This window comes from Callorhinchus milii, unplaced genomic scaffold (assembly GCF_018977255.1).
Source record: "Callorhinchus milii isolate IMCB2004 unplaced genomic scaffold, IMCB_Cmil_1.0 Scaffold5, whole genome shotgun sequence".
NCBI lineage: Eukaryota > Metazoa > Chordata > Chondrichthyes > Chimaeriformes > Callorhinchidae > Callorhinchus > Callorhinchus milii.
Genome location: NW_024704746.1, coordinates 40107620 through 40125844, shown reverse-complemented (window position 1 = coordinate 40125844; position 18225 = coordinate 40107620). Strand labels below are relative to the sequence as shown.

Here is an 18225-nt window from a genome sequence, read left to right as displayed (position 1 = left end):
ACAAATTGCTTTACTCACTGCTGCTCGGTAGCAGTGAGTAAGGCAAACCAGATGCTGGATTGTATTAAAAGGGCAATATTGAGCCGAAATAGTGGAGTAATTCTGCCACTTTACAAATCACTGTTGCGACCGCACTTGGATTACTGTGTGTAGGCCGGGTCGCCGCAATGCAAAAAAGATATTGCAGCTATTGAGAGAAAACTGAAGAAGGCAACCAAAATGATTGAGGGGATGGAGGGACTGGATTATGAGGAGCAATTGAATAAACTGGGCATATTCACACTGGAGGTGAGAAGGGCGATCTGATTTTACAGTCTTTAAGATTCTAAAGGGACTGGACAATGTAGACCATGATAAGCTGTTTTATCTTGTACTGAACAGTAGAATTAGAGAACACGTCCTGCGACTGAAGGGGTAAATTCAAAACAGATCTGCAGAAACTACTTCAGTGAGCGAGTAATAAACCTATGGAACAGGGAGATAGTGGAAAGAGAAAGTATTGATTCTTTCAAGAACAAATTAGATAGATTTGTGTTCGGAAATAATATCTCGGGATACAGTATATAGTTTGGCTCATGAGATGTGCATGCGACTGCCAAGATGCTGAAAGGTGAACTGGACGGATCTTAGTCTTCTTTCACCTAGCAATTCTTACGTTCTTAAGTAATCAGATCTAAATTTTATTTTGGGCAGGACACCGGGATAAAACTCCCTTTTCTTTTAACGTCCAACTGAACAGTCATTCGGGACTTTGGTTTAATGTTTCACCCGAAGGAAGCCAACTCTGGCATTGGAGTGGCAGCCTTGTCTGCAAGTTCCAAGTGCTGACCAGGGAGTTGAACCCATAATCTTCTAACTCAGAGGTGAGAGCGCTACCAACTAATATCTCAGAAAATATGAAGTCATAGCTAAATACAAAATAGGTGTTTTATTTATCCAAGCTGACACAAAGAATATGGAAAGGAATCCTTGCCCATCAAGGCCCTTTCCTTCTCTTTTCTTTTTCTTCTCTGCAGGTGTATATTCCAGCAATGCAACATCTTTGACCAAACAGCAAGATGTATTAATGCTGTGTTTACAGCTGCTTTTATATACTCTGAGGTGCTGCTGAACACAACCCCACATCATGGAACAGTCAAATATGAGAAAACTACACTCCTAATACATGTTGCTTTTATTTTCAGCTGTAACTCACAAATATTGTGTATATAAAGCGAACACTATAGGTGAAGCAGTTCAGGCGATGTGCGTTCCTCTTGTGGATGAGTTCTGTAAACGCTTTACTCATACGTGACATAGTTTACTTTGCTCTTTAAATGAATGCTGTTTCCCACACTCCTTGTGCAAGATCTACAGCAGTTCTTTATGATTTAATTAAACCGACGAGATTTAGAAACTGTCTCGCTTTTAATGTGTGCGCCTCTCAGGGTAAGGTGGACTGAATTATAAATATAAAAGGTCAGATAGACAGTAATTTTAATTAGAATAATTTGCTGCTTGGTACTGTTTTATAATTCAAAGTCTTTGGCTCCACTGCCACTTTGGTGGCATACATTGCTGTTCCCCAGGGTAACCGATTAACACAGCACATAATCCTACTGACGGGAGCTTCGTAAGTGGACATTCTAACCACCTACAGACATATTGCCCTCACAAGCAACATCCCTTGGGATGCTTTCTGCAATCTAAAATTCACTATGATTTGAGAGCAAAGTTGAAATGATTTTCAATTCAGGTCAGCTTGTGATTAAATGGCAATATTGATCCTGAGAGCTATTTTGAACACACTTAAACAACTGTGTTATTACAAAGATGTGGTTACAGGAAAAAAAAAGCTAAGCAGATTTCATTATCCATAGGTAGGTTGTTATACATTCTTGAGCGCAAGTATGCATGGATTTCAGAAATAAAATTGACTTTAAAGGATGTGTTTTGACTTCTAATCAGAAGGTACATCATACCAAAGCTCCACATCTAGCTGCCCTCTTTTTTTCTGGGCTATGCTCATCAATATTCCAGCAGATCAAATTGATTCAGCACCATAGCTTGGCTCAGATAAGATGTGAAGCATCCACTCTACTGTGGGTAACAGCAAAGATTCCAACTCGTCTTGCCGTGGAAGACAATCTTATCTTGAAAGTTAAGTTTATGCAGAATCATGGAAAATTCTCCAGTTCATTTTGAGTTGGTGTCCCGTAGTGCCTTAAGCTTCCAAATTCAGAGTGAATTTAAGAACTTTCCTCAATTCTGCGCTATTTTAAATGGGGATTCAACACAAAATGCAGTAATATGCAACAACTGAACAGACTCGCATTGGGTGTTTTGGGAGCAATCTGATAGAGTAGAACTGGCTGGCAGAAATTTTAAATGATTTTTTCTGAATCTTATCAGAGAGCTAGGGGTAGGAGTTTTACCTGGGTCTCGATCTATTCTGTTTATGTGACATTTCAGAGCATCCAGAATTTACAAATTCTTAAAAGTTTTCTCTTAAGTTTCTTTTAAGAGCTACAGGGAAATTCTTTCAAATTTCAGGCAGAATATTCAAAATTGTTGCCAAATTCTGCACGATTTGAAATTCTAAGAAAGAGTAAATCTAGATCCCAGTAAAATTTCCACCCTGCAGTCGCTTAATAATTTTGAAAAGCAAACACGCAATTTTGATCCGTAAATGTTACAGGCTGTGCTCACACTGAATAGCAAATTCAGGCTTTTGTTTGTTGTCTGCATTCAAAACAATGTGAATAATCCCAGATCCCAGTATTGTATTGTTCTAATGTAAAGAGCTTTACTCCTCCATGCTTAAAATTTCATGCTTTGTACAGGAGGAGAGAGCAGGTAACCCCTCCTCATAGCTCGGTGGTTAGAGCACTCGCCTCACAAGCGAGAGAACCTGGGTTCGATTCTCAGGCGGGGCTAAGGTTGGGCAAGTTTCCTTACTCCACACGCCTCTGTTTACCTAGCAGTAAGAAAGAATCCGATTGTTAGTCGATTGGCGAGTCGCTTTTCTGAAGGTAATAAACTCTTCAAAAAAATAAAATAATAATCTGGTCACTCAATCCATGACTGTTTGTGGGACACTGCTGTGTCAATTGGCTGCTGCATTTCGCCCACAAAACATACAGTCAATTCACTTTACAGTATATTCTGTGAAGCAGTTTGAGATGTCTCGAAGACGTGATAAGCCAATATATCTAATGCAAGGATATTCATAGGGCTCTACTACTCTTCTTTCTAAGATGAGTACATGACATCTCATCTTAAGAATCACAGTGTACAGAGGGCATTGCTGTGTATCACGCAATGCTGAACAAAGTGATATATGATGCGAGTGTCCAGACAAGGTTACTCGATAATGCTCCAGGCATTTTGAAACAGACTTTCTTGAATGTTTTTCAAAGATATTTACATGCAAAGCAGGTCTACTTTCCAGTATCACATTTCCATTTATCAAGTGCACTGTGCTCTTTGCATCAACTCCTCATTCTCTGGGGTCCCCCAAGACTTGGCTCTCATCAACCTGGATCTCGTACTCTCCAAAATTAAGCAAGCCTGGTGCATCCCTCCACGGAGTGAGTGGATATTCCATTCCAGACAAAGAAACATTTCCATGTGTATGTGGCATACATATGTGGAACTCTGTCTGGTTTTGATACTCTTACACTTGGTGATGAGTTTCTGAATGTGTCAGATATCCACTTCATCAAAAAAATTCAAGTCAATAAAGGACATTAGACCACAGTGTTTTCAATGGCAAGTATAACCAGGTTTTAAGGAGGACCTGTAGAGGAGATAAAATTAAATAAGAATTACAGACTAAACTGGTTATTTCATTTGAAAACCTGCATCCTGTATATGTTTAAATTTCATGTCGTTCATATTGTTTCATCTCAATCAAATAACCTATTAGTAATTTCAGGTCCATTTTCCATTCCGAAGAGAAAAAATGTCAAAAATGTTGCAGCCATTATGAATGGGAGAATGTTCTGTTTCATGTATACGGTGAAATGTAAAGTGAGGCAGTTGTAGCTCAGAAAAGTGGCAACAAAATGACCAAATAACACCAAAATGCCAAAGTCAAAACACCCAATGAGAGGACAATCCCTGTTGAAAAATTGTGTTGAGGGATACAACTGGAACATTCCAATTTCTCCATTGATTTCCCTCAGATTTGCGTGATTAAACCTGATTTATTGCTAAGGGAAAGTTAGTTTGCTCATTTATCTCCGTCCTCTCGTAACTGATCGCTGCTGTTAATTAGCAATGAATGGCAGTTTTTGAAATGGTGAAACCCCAACAGCTTGAACTTAATACAAAAGGTGGCGTGTAGTCGATGAAAGGAAATGTGCCTTGAGAAATAGAACTATTGCGCTATATAAAATTCTTCATTCCTTCACCAAAAAAGAATAGGTTGCCTTAACGCTTATTAAATGATCCCACTTGTGCTGCTCTGATCCTTTTGATCATGAAGGCAGCAAAGCCCAGTAATGTTATTCCCCAATTCTCCTTTGGCGAGTATTCAATTTGCTAGTTTCAAGGTACTACTGCATATTCTCTCCTGTAGTTCCATTTAGAAATGAAAATGCGATACATTCACGCTTTCAACAGATGTAACATGGAAACCAGAATCAGTCAGCTGCTTAATTCTAAAACAAACTATGGGAGAGAGGAACTAAAGAAATCATTGGCTTCCCAAATTGTGTTAGTTTTTTATACAAGTGTTTCAAGTGTACTTCATTTTACTCCATTTATTGTCTCATCCCGAAAGGGTTTGGAACAATATTTACAACAGTTTTGCAACGAGTTTATCTCATTTTTCTCAACCAAATCAAATTCGATTATGGTTTTCTTAGGTGATATCTGACATCTGGAACTCAATAGCTGGGATGCAACAGACCCATGTATCGTTCAGGTTCGAGATGGTATATAACTCTAAAAGAAGTCAACTGTTTTCACTGGAAGATAAGTTCGTCTCAATACAATTTTGGTAAATTTCATTTGTTGAAGTTATTTGGTCACTGCTATTAGTTTGACATTTTGTTACTTGATTTCCTGCCACAAATTGTGACCACTACTGCTAGAATCTGTGCAGCACCCTTCAGTCAGGTTAGCATCTCAGAGTGCTGGCTGGAACACATTTGAAAAGAAATTCCACCTAGATTTACTCTTATTTATTGCAATGTTTTGGAACGTCCAGAATTTGGCAAATTCTTAAGTACAGCTTTCATTTTCTATCGGTCGTTTTTCTTCTGTAAGGTCTTTTAAGAAATATAAAAACACCCTTCAAAGTTAAGACTTGATACAACAATTTGTCAAATTCTGAACATGCTGAAACGCTACATAACTGGTGTAAATCTAGACCGTGGAGGTTTCAGAATCACCAATTCTGAAAGAGCATGGATTGTAAATGATGAGATGGTATATAAGTCGAAAATATTGGATACCTAATCGAATTCCGTAGTAAGAAAGCAGAGTCATACAAATTGGATCTTCTTCCAGTCTCTGGAAGTGTATCATTTTGAGCCTGGGAATTTTGCTCCAACATGATCGATCTCCAGAACGATATTTCTGCTTCAGGTTGGCAGGAATCCTATTAGAATTCCTGCATTTTAAATCCCAAGATTTGATGATCTCCCCCCACCGCCCACCCTCTTTGTCCTTTGATCGGGGTCTGACTCTGCCACTGTACAGTGCTCTCAGACATTATCCTACATGAAGGGCACCATATCAATGCAAGTTGTTGCTATTGTAAATGCTGAAGTCGCACGACTGGAGTTTTGCATTAATCTGTCTGTATAACAAAGTGTCTGTTAAAGGTTAAAACTCAATGAGAGGAGATTTGGCAAGTTCAATACATTTCCTTTCATGTTATTCTACATATTGTGATAGTACTTTCAATTAGCATTTGAAATTAGCGGGTGGTGTTCAGGATGTGTTTAAAAATGAAAGCAGAAAGTTGAACCTGCATACAGTGCAATTGTTCCTTGAAATTGCTTTAGGGATCCATTGATGTACTGCATGAACCTTGTTAGGTGTCTGGAAAGAATCTGCATTTCTAAATTAATTGTGTGTGGTTCGCAAAAGCAAAAGGAACTATAATCAAAGTGAAACATTGGATATGTTTAGCTCTGAGGCCGTTCTATTATTTTTTCTGTTGTACGTTTTTAATTATGCAGAATGAAAATTAGTCCTGGGAACATATAATGTAATTAAACAGTCACAGATGGCTGAATGGCTATTATTCTAACAGTGACATTATCTAATGGGAATTGGCTGTTATTGTAACAACAGTGTGCAGTTTAGCCTCAGAGCTGTGTGCCTGCATAACTACTTATTGTGCTAAAGTTAGACAAAATGAAAGCAAACATATGGACAATAGTAATGTTAGAATTGTTAATTCTTTCGAAATCTTTATCCAAGCCGGAGCTAAGCAAGGACAATGAAGGATATGTACTGTCCAGGTTTTGTTTTCTTTCGTAAAGACCAAGGGAATTAATTATTCTTCTGAGGGTTTTCCAGACATGGTTGAAGGGTAGGATGCTGAGCACAGCAGGACTCACGTAGATACATACATAGATATATAGAAAGGGTGGGAAAATGCCTGAAGGCCTATCCACTACTGGAATAATTCTCCTATTTCACTGTCCACCCAACACTTTAACTACATTGCATTCCCCTATATTGGCATTGACTATCTGAATATCTGATGTGGAGGTGAACTCGAGGGTTGGATGTCAGAAATAAAACCTAATTGTGCACATGCGAGCAAGGTTACAGGGCAATTTAGCCACACAAAACTCCAGGGGTAAAATGCATTCTTGGGCAGAAATTCCACCTGGGTCTAAATTTATTTACTCTATTTACATGTATGTCAGAGCATTCAAAATTTGGCAAATTCTTAATTACAGCATGAATACTTTCCATTACTCTACCACCTAGGTGATTCCACTTCCACAGCTTTCTGGCAAAGAGCATTCCACATCATCACAAAACCCTCTGTGGGAAGAAATGCTTCCTGGCTTCGGTTCGAAGTATATTGGCTCTGATTTTAAGGCTCTATTCCTTTCTATCACGAAACCTATTAATTTATTCCATTTTAAATGCCTCAATCAAATCTTAACATCCTCTGCTCTAAGGAATATAATCCCAGGCTGCCAAGCCTCTCATCATAGCCATGCCCCTTCAGTGCAGATATTAGTCTAGTGAACCATTCCTGGACACCTTCCAGTCTAATTGAACCCTATATCCTGCTGCACCACTGTTAGTAGTGACACATTTTGGCTCACTCTCTGTAGTTGTAGATGGCTTATTGGATTTAATTATATTTCCTCATTCCACACGCTTTTAACTGGAATTCTGAGGAACAATAATAAAGATGATTATAGACCAATGTGAATTGTTTTACGAGTAATAGCATGTCCTTCCCTACAGGCAGCAAAAAGTCCCCTTTCTTTGCTCCCTGTCAATGATGATGGGGACAAAATAGATTGTTGTCTTGAAAGGCCTTGCCAGAAGCATGCTGGGGTCCCAATAAAACCTCTTGACTGGATTGGCAATATCTGTTTGGTTGACCTGTACAAAATAACAATCACACCAGTTCGCAGAATGTGAGCTGAGAAGAATAGATGTGATTGCAGGGGGAGGAACCAAAGTGGCTAATAACCTGAAGTATGTTCCTCAATATTGGTATCAGTTCTACCCTACTGAATCCATACATAAGGCAAAACCTCTGTATCAATCATGCCCAAATATCACACAAGGGATGTGAGTAATTGCACAGCCCTTGCTAATGGTTGCTAAGTATGTCTGTATTATTTTGTAATGACATGATCCTAGGGGAGCCTCTCTGCTATTATCTGGTGATGCTGATAATCCATTTAATGAATACTTTGCTCAGCTCCTTGTGTGTTCCATAGGAATAAGTTAGTCCATCATTGTAGCAGAGTCCCTCCCTTGATAGCAGATGTGCCAAAACAAATCCCCTCATGTTCACAGTCACAGTGACACTCTTTACAACATAGTAGGATCCACCTTGTTAAATCCTTAGATGAAGTTATATAGTGCTATACAATTGTGCACTGATGCATTTACTCAGCGGATCATAACAGGGGTTACAAGTAGCTCAAAAGAATTTTATTGCAATCAATTGTGTAATTTTTTTGTTGCTATTTGATAAATAGCTTTGGCCTTGGACCAACAATATGACAGGTGTATTGGGAATGGCAGTGTGAGACAACTTGTGACTCATGTGAAGCACTCACAATTCTTCGAAACTTTACCCAATTATTTGCACAGCTTTTCATTCTTCTAACAACTCCTATGCTTTCTACATTTGAGTGAGGATCTGTTGTGCATTGGCTTCTTCTTGAACTCATCTTGTCCTAAGATGTGTAGTCTATGTTTCGCTGATAGTCTTTTTACACTACACCATATTCGCATTGTAGTGATAACAGTATCAAGACACATTGTTACACAGACATGTGGAATTGAAGCATGTTCCAATTTCCTAGCAATTCATGTTTTGGTTGCATAAAATGAATGAATAATCTATTTGAAATTATACCAATGTAATATTTCAGAGCACAAGTCAAATCGATGTGAAGAACATCTAAAGACATTCTTAAAGTGCAGTCACATAGAGAGGTACACCTTGAATAGAGGATAAAAAGATTTGTGAGATTATTTACACAGTTTTATAGTATTTTAGAGAAAAATACTCACACCCAGAAGTGGAATCAGTGAGCTGGATAAGAAGATATCTAGAATGAGCAGTGTGTTCTACATCTCCTATTGATAGACATTTGCCTTATTTATCCAGCTTTGTACAGCTTTATGCTTGTATAGCACTGAAATGCCTCCACAAACCAAGTGTAAATCGGTTTGATTTTTGATAGCACTCTCACCTCTGAGTCAGAAGGTAGTGAGTTTTCTACCCCCCACATGGACTTTGAACTCACAGCCACCGCTGACACTCCAATTCTGTGCTGGGGAAATGCACTACATTGGCGGAGTTATCGTCCTTTGGATGAGACTTTAAACCGAGGTCTTGTCTGCCTATTCAGATGGACGTTAAAGTTGCTGCTCCCATGGCAATACTCAAAAAGAGAAGGGAATTCTCCCGATGTCTTGGCCAACAAAGTCACAGATAAAAATTGGTTGTTCACTTCATGACTGCTTGTGGGACATTGCTGTGTGCCAATTAGCTTCCTTGGTTGCATACAAATACAGTTGCCTCACTTTACCGTAAATGCTATGAAGCATTTTGAGAAATGTCAACATGATTCGGCACTGTATCAAATACAAGAATTATTATAGGATTATTAGCTAAGGATAGAAAAGGGATAGTACCTTCCTGGTCCACATGTGTCACTAAGCCTCTTGATATGCCTCAAGGTACGCACACTAAATTAACTACTAGGAGAACTGGCAAAGAGAGAGAGAGAGAACAACTTGAACAGAAATATTAATTTCAGCACTTTTCTGATGGTTGGTTTCAATTTATGCATTAGTTGCAAATTTCCATTTCAAAGAGGCCTTTTATCATATTATATTTCAATCAATTACTGAATCTCTTATTTGACAAATTTCAAATAAAATATTTTAAACACATTACCTTAAGTAGCAAGTGAATTTGCCATTTAATAGCTGTGTTTTCACATCCCTAAGCTCATCAGCATGAAATTGAATGTAATGGATTGACTGCAGTTGAGCAACTCAATTTTACGTCCCCTCCCTCCTCCACATTAGTATTTTGCTAGCAATCGTCGTGTACTTTTCCATGTCATTTCATCACCTCACTTTCTGAACCTCACACTTGATTAGCATTCTGTACTAATTGTTCTGATAAACTGTGTGAGAGCAGGCTGGTCAGAGTGACATTGAGTGAATGTTATGATAATGTAGCTTGTGGCGTGCCTAATTTGCCGATGCAGTTACGAAAAAAAACATAGCTTGCAAGGAGAGTGCGCTGACATTTAACGAAAAGTATGAGCAAAAGCAAAGTTAAATAAAAAGGAAAGCATGGGCTATCTTTAACACATCAGGGGCCACATTAACACAATAGTAAACATGACGCACAGTGCAAGTAAGTAGCTGTGTTAGATCAATTACATTTTCCAAAACTAGTATAAATGAGGCACTTATTGTAGCACGCTGTCAGCTTTTCAAATTGTATTACCTCAATATAACCAGTGAGAGAGNAAAAAACTTCAGTTTACAGCACTGCAAGAGGAAAAAAAAACATTGTAATGCAATAGCGTTATTAGTTCTGGGATTAATTTGAACTGATGTGCTCAATTTGTTTCTGCTTTATATGGTAATAAGTGGCACAATTTTAATATTCAAATGAGCGTTTAATGCCGTTTCTAATACACTTGCTTACCAAAGCCATTAATTTCATGTGCGGCTTCAGTCACTTCAAGAACCGTTTTTGCTAATATTATTTTTATTTAATCATTCAAAATGTGCCTCTGTCAAAGATAATACAATCAATGTGCCCTAGTACTTTGACAATGTTGCTTCCTTTAAGGAGGAGCCACTTGTATGGCATGATGGCAAAGGAGCTTTATGTACTGCATGTTTAGTGAGCCTTCAGTTCCTGCACCTCTATACCCTCTGGAACTTCCACCCTGTATCACTCCTTGTCATCCTCTCTCTTTCTCTTTAAATCTCACCTCGAATCAAACTCCTGTGAACACACCTATGGCCACTGTGAGACATTGCCCTATGTAAGGGGCTGATGTCAATCAAGTTGTTGTGAATTTTGCTGCAGATTTGCCACCAAAGAAGAAGATAAGTGTTTGGTGATCCAGTGCCGTTGTATTCAAGCCCCTCTCCTGATACCATCAGGACGAAGAAATTTCAGGGACAGTTGGATTTTACAGAATGGACTATGTAGTTCACAAAATGGTTTACTCTGTTTAGTCATTGAGTGAATTTTTGGAAACAAAAAATAAAGCTAACAAGATCTCATAGAAAAGGAATATTTAGCCCAGCAAGCCTGATTGTTCTAAACGCCACCTACACACCAACTTGTCATGGATTCTATGACGTGGCAACACTTTCAGTCACTACATCCCAAAAATCTGCAACTCTCTCCCTCAATTCCTTTGCCCTGCCCTATCCTTACCCATCTTCAGCTCAGCCCTGAAATCCTTCCTCTTCGACCTTGTCTACGGTCACCTCCCACTCCTAGGTGTCGTGCTCAGCCATTGTCAAGAGCTATGCTAGTGTTACCCGTTGTGAGGGGCGATATATAAATACAAATTGTTGTTTTTATCTATTTAACTCCTGAAGGCAAGTTCAATAATAAATGCTCCTGAACACCAAAGGATAATGATTTATAAACCTGGTACGTTTAACAATGACCAGAAATTTTCACTGAATGATCAATAATTATCATCACTACATGAATTACTCTCCTGTCAAACAAAAGGACAGGATAGTGATATATTCTGAGTGATATATTTTGAGGGAAAATTGAACATTGACATCGGAAAAGGGAAAATTGAGGAATTATAATAAAGTCGTTCAAAAGTACTTTGAAAGATTCCTGTCAGTATCAGTGTCCCTCTTCTCATCCTGCATCACTTTGACAACAATAACTTGGACTAAGAAATTTTGTTTTCAGAATATTAGAAATGTACAAGCAAATAACATGTCATCCTGTGCACTTGTAATCTTAAAGCACGTGCCAGAGCAATTTGAGACTGTTCCTGACAAGTAAAGCACAAAAATTAGTTTCAAATGGATTAGTGTGACAAACATTTTCTGTCCGCTACATGTTGTGTGACTGGAGAATCCTTTTAGTACACCCTCTGGGAAAGCAAGATATGCAATGTAATGATTTGCATCTACAAGTGATCTGAATATCGTATAGTATCTTCCTTGTAGTATTGTGGCAGAATATTTCATGGACATATTATTTGGACTTCGAAGTAGTTATTTTAGGAAATGGAACAAAATCACATCAAGCTAGTGCGTAAACACTAGATTAAGAGAGATTGACAATGTATCGCTGGTTCATAATGAACAGTTGGAATATGAATTGAGTAGGTTTAGCGTAGTTACTTTGCTAAGAGATGCCATGCTTAAATCCGGATTAGGTTTGCGTCAGAACTTCTATACAGATAAGAACAGGCTGCTTGCTGATCTCTCCACAATTCATTTGTAATAATCCGCTCAGATATTCAACATGATTAAAATACTTTACAAACATATGATACCAAACCTGAGATTAAATGTCCGGGTGGAAGTTGGCAGCACATATGCATTAGGAGACAATAACTGGAGTTTACTGTATGATTTTCGTCTAAGGCTTTATGTTTACATGTTCTGCTTGGATTGGTAATTCTGTATAGTGGGATTAAATCTGATTTTTTTTTACCCTTTGCAGATCAATGCTTATGTAAGAGTAAATTACCATGACTCGTGAGCGGTCTGTTCTCTTTGGATTCATTTCAAAGTACAAGTGCTGAATCTGTGCGATAATGTTCAACAACACGTTTAGTCTGAATTGATAGTTGCTTAATATCCGTCGCGTAGATGCTGCTGTTTTCTCCAGCACCGAACCATTGTGAAAGCTTTCTTCCAGTCTGAAACCAGAGTTAGTGTTTGAAAGCTGTGAAGTTCAACTCATCTCCATGACTAAACTTTGTGAATCTAGAGCAGTCAGAACAAGTTGAACCCAGCTTCCTTTCTGAACTTCTTTTCTGTCTATTCTACTGTCAGCCATGTGAATCCTTCAGTAATGCTAACAGTTCCAACCAGCTACGTCTCCTCGGCATGATAAAATACAATACAACGAAGGCGACAAGTTAGAGATTTATTTTTACGTGGGCATCTGCTTTTTAACGTGCAGGGGAAGCTTATTTTCGGGACTGAGTTTGAATTTCCTCTCCATGAGGCACTTTTATATATGCACAGTATGTGTTCATCTACAGTCAACTCTGTTACATTGCTTGTTATCTCTGTTACTGTGATCATTTGTTTGCATCTTTCTGATGCAGACAGCAGTACAGTATTTGTAATTGCACTTTTCAAAAAAAATTGCTGGCAACTCTATCATTAAAAGCAGTTTGCTCAAATTCTTCTGTCAATTGTTCAAGCCTCCATTCTGTACAACGTGCAGAAGACTGTTGTCTTCTCACAATGACCCTGTTACATTCACAATACATTTGCTTTGCTTTATGGCAGATTTGATACAAAATGGCATTTAAATTCAATCACCAAGACGTATGTTAATTATTCTCTTGTTTCATGTTAGAGTATATCATAATACTTACTGTACAATGGCTTCAACAAACCAAAACTGACTCCTTCTTCGATTGTAATGAGGAGTTAAATTATCATTTCTATTTAGTGGCTCGGATTTGTTGGCATTATTTCCTCAGGTCTATTTTAGGCATGCAGAATCCTGATAGCAACTCATTGCTACTGTATTGAGCGCGAGTGACACTGAATTCCTCTCCCCAGGCAATATCCTGCAGCAATTAATATTATTCACATCAGTATTTTCGGCCAAAGTTGGTCAAACTGCAGAGAAGGTTCTGATGTACTGATCAGAGATCACAGTGCAGAGTATTTGTTAATGACACAGAACCATTCTCAGATTTGCTTCAATAGTACATCAACAATTCTGTGCTGCAGTATTTTATTAACTATTCTAATATTTAAAAAATCCTTGCATTTGATGTAGCACCTTTCATGTAAGGAGGATGTCTCAAAGGTATACTGTAAAGGATATAATGTAAAGTGCAGTGACTGTATTTTTTAGGTGAACAAGGAATTCAGATTCCCTTTTTTTTGCCACACTCTTTCGTTGATGGATGGATGAGAATTTCTTCAATGAAATCAAAGGGAACGATGGGGGAGTGGGATGGGTTTTGTTCTTTTTTTCTGTGCATCTCAGCAGTTCTGTGATCTGCAAAGTACGGTTCCATTTGGTGAAGAGCACATTCACGCCAGCACATTAATATTCATGCACTAATTTAAACCCTTTAAAATTTAACATGCTGCGATCTCAAATTAATATCAGTCTGCCAGGGAGGAAATTGCAGCATATGATATTGGATTTAAAAGGAGGCATTTCTGGCTTCCATGTGTGGATCAAATTGGCAGAGTCATAGCTCAGGGTGGAAGTGAGCCACGAAAACCACAAATTTCAATTCTTGGTCTATGGCTGGTCTCTGCCGGGTGGCGTGAAGGTAGTTACTGTAATTGGCCTCCGCGGCTCCTGGGCTTAGGCAAGGAACATAAGTCAAGATTCGCTCTGTATTTCCGATCGCAAATGCCACATACTAGAGAGAGTGCACGTGCAGGAATATTGTGCAAAGTTCAGATTCAGGCTCAGTTATAATGTTCTGCACAATCACATGCCTAACCAACACCACATCTAGACTGGAGCATGAAAAGTGCCCCCACATAGGGTACCAGTGGGCATTTGGTACATGTGGAGCTGCACTACAATAGGAGTCAGAGGCGTCAGGAGTAGAAGGGAAGAAAGCTGATTTTTTTTCCCCCTGCCGGTTGCAAAGCACAGCATAAAGATCACTGTAACTCCGTATCAATAATCAGAAGTAAGCAGTCAAAATTATATATATTTTTTAAAATTATAGCGTAATTTTGGGATTAACATATACATTTTGATATTTTCCTTCATACGTGGCAAAGTAGGCATCTTGAACAGTTAAAATCTGTGAGCCCCTTAAATAAATAATAATCCTTGAATTTGATAGAGCACCTTTCACATTGAGAAGACGTCTCAAAGCGCTTCAGAGGAATTTCTGTGAAGTGCAGATCACTGTGTATTTTGTAGGTGAATGCAGCAGAAAATACGTGCACAGCAATGTCTCACAAAGAGCCATGAAGTGAATGATTAATTTTGTCTGGCAAGAACACCAGGAGAATCTCTTTTTGAATAATGCTAAGGGATCTTTAGCATCCACCTGATCAAGCAATCAGTACCTCGGTTTAACGTCTGATCCGAAGGGCAAATCAAAAGGACAAAATCAGTGCCTCAGGCACCACATTCATTTACTCAGTCTCTCCATAGAAATATGTACAAAAACATTGTATACACACTAATGGAGGGGTAATATAGCTCCCGCAATGTTATCTCTACACCACAATTTATCTTTGATAGAGAGAAATTTTTGAAAAAGATGTAAATACTAAACAAGCGCACAAATCTCTCAGACGTTGTACCTATTTCCTACTTAAGCATTTTTGCAGAGTGAGCCATGGCTGGAAGTCGAGCAGGAAGCATTAGAAAGTGCAAGTGACAGTGATTACACTCACAGATTGGTTCCCTGAATATTTACAACAGTAGTTTAATGTTTTATTGTTTAATGTTGCCATTTCCCTGAAATTGGATTGAGCAATAAAAAACAGTGCACTTCTTCAACAGCTCGGCTCAGTTAATAGCAGTCTCGCCTCTTAAGTCAAAAGGTTGTGGATTCAAATCCCACATTGGGACTTTGAGTCCCATGGCACTACTCTAAAAGAGAAGGGAGTTTCTCCCTATGTTCTGACCATTAATGCCACATATTTTAAAAAATGGTCATTCACTTCATGAGTGTTTGTGGGACATTGCTATGTGCTAGTTGGCTGCAAAAGAAATGGTGTTAGTACAATTTACAGAAAAAACTGTAAAGCCCTTTGAGATTTTTCTATTTGATAAGATGCAATATTAAATGCAAGGATTATTATATTATTTATTATTATAACATGAGCTACTTACTACTTGTTGCAGTCATTGGAAAGGTACTGTTCATATTATTGCATCAAAATACTACAAAAGTAACTGAGTAAAAGCAATGATGCCTGAAGCAATTTGAATAAATAATTCAGCAAGACTTGTTAATGCTTTAGGTTTACCATAAAGTGGTTCATAGGAAACCTAGGTACATAGTACAGAAAGGAGAAAGAACAATTCAGCCCATTTTGCCCAAGTATAACATTTTAAATGGCATTGAAAAAGTAAAGTCAGAACAATCCTTTAGAACGTACCAAGACAGCAGAACAAGAGAACATGGGTTTAGAGTTGCAAAGGGCAATTTCATGACAAACACCAGGAAGTTTTTCTTTACCCAGAGGGTAAATAAGAACTGGTTGGCAGGAAGGATGGTTGAGGCCAGGATACTGGACTATTTACAAAAACAGCTTATTGCTATGATGGGAGGACAGTAGGATGGGTGTTTTGGAAGGATGAGATTCGATCACCCAACTAATCTTGTGATTTTGTGTGACCTTGTCACCCATTCTTATTTGTGCACTGGTTATTTTTCACCTCTTTAATGCTTCCCTCCATGGTCTCAATACTGAATCGCAGAATTATCGCTTTCTTCTTTGAACATTTGGACCGTGTCTAAACTAACCAAAGCTCTGCTAGATGGCAGCAGATTTACCAATTCAGAATTAATGGATCTTACCCTCATTATGCTGGCAAGTTTAAGAAGACTCTTTTCTCGATGAAAAGTTACACAAGTTGTTCAGTTACACAAAAAATACAAAAAAACAGTGGCAAAATTGCTCAGGTAAGCATAAACTGTTCTGGCCAAATTGTTATTTCCATGGTGTGGATTCTGTCTTATGCCCTCACACTGGATTTTATCCATGTGAGCCAAAACAACAGCAAGCTTTAGACCCAATGGATTGAGAGGAGCTTAATGAGTTTCTCAATATGTATTATGAAACTAATAGGCACCCACTGCGTTGTTCTAATTTCATCTCAGACATCTGACGACCTGCTCATTGCACTTTCATGTTTTTTTTCCATTAAATGACTGCCTTCTCTATGGTTGTCTGGTATTCATTGTTGTCCATTTGATGAGATGTCACTCAATATAAATGAGAAACAGGAGCCCAGTTCACACGGCGTTCAACTGCATTAATCTACAGTTCAGGCTGGCACTCCAGTGCAGTTGCTGGGGCTGCACTGCATTGCCGGAGTTAGTGTTCTTCGGATGAGACGTTAAACCGAGGTGCCATCTGCCTGTTCAGGTGGCTGTTAAAGATTCCTTGGCTCCATTTGAAAAGAGAAGGGAGTTTCTTCCAGTGTCCTGACCAACAGCTCCCCAGATAAAATTGATCACTCATTTTGTGGCTGTTTATGGGATGGTGCTGTGTGCAAATTAGCTGCTTCATCTACAAATGTATAGTCACTTCACTTTATCCCTACAAATTGCTTAGTCTCCACTTGTCCACCCACCACCTTCGCTCGGCTGGCTTTTTGCTTGTGCCTTGTCCCTTTCGCTCCATTGGCGGCCGTGCTTTCAGCCACTATGCCCAGAAAATTTAGAGCTCTCTCCCTCAATCCCTCTGCCTTGCCCCCTCCTTTTCCTTTTTCAGATCACGTTTGAAGACCTTCCTCTTCGACCGAGTTTACGGCCATCCCCTCCTTTCCCCCCAGCTCGGTGTCAAGCTCCGCCATGTTAAGTGCTCCGAGACACTGCCCTGCCTGAGGGCACTATATAAGTGCAAGTTGTTGTTGTTCCTAGTAAATCCTGTGAAGCACTTTTAGAAGTTTGAACGATGCAAAGATTTTAATATGAATACTGGCATAGCGGAGTATAAAAATCATGAAATCATCATATCTGTGCGTGCTTGTGTGTGACATTTCTTCTTAAAAGCTCAGGTGTTTGTGTTGTGTAGGAATAGATGTCAAATGTGTGTTTGTTACAGTGAAATGACATTTTAAAGGTCTACTTATCAATATTCACAAACTGGATTTGTTCCATGAGTTAGATTAGTTAGATTTTGCACACTGGACACTTTTCCTGTTTCCCTCATGTGCCATGGGAACATCTCATTAAACAGTCAAAAAAATTGCCGCCTTTCTGGATTTGCCATAAGCTGTTTTACAAAATCCTGCGAATCAACAGCTTTGAACATTCTCAAAGTGGGAGTCGCAATTAACACAGCAAATCCAGTCTGCAAATAGAACGTTTCATGTGAGTTTGAGGAGACGGGAATATCCTGCCCCTGGGGTGACCAGCTGTCATCTTTATATATCGCTGGGTGTTAAATACTCTCTTGAGAAATGGGAGGGGAGCTCCTCCAAGGATGCAAGGACTTTCTTTTCACCACTCAAAACACTGTGCAGAGGGGAAGAGCAGGCCATTTGTGCCGAGAGGGAAAAATCATTATGAACAGATGTTTCCTTGGTTATTGCCAATTTCATTCTTAGCACATCGCAGCAATGAAATAAGCCATTTGGCCCAACTAGCC

At 38.8% G+C, this 18225-nt stretch overlaps 1 protein-coding gene across 2 annotated transcripts in view; it reads left to right on the top strand.

Annotated features, from left to right (window-relative positions):
• kcnd2 (potassium voltage-gated channel, Shal-related subfamily, member 2) overlaps nt 1-18225 on the top strand; it is a 192671-nt gene that overhangs the window by 53439 nt on the left and 121007 nt on the right. The window lies entirely within an intron of this gene.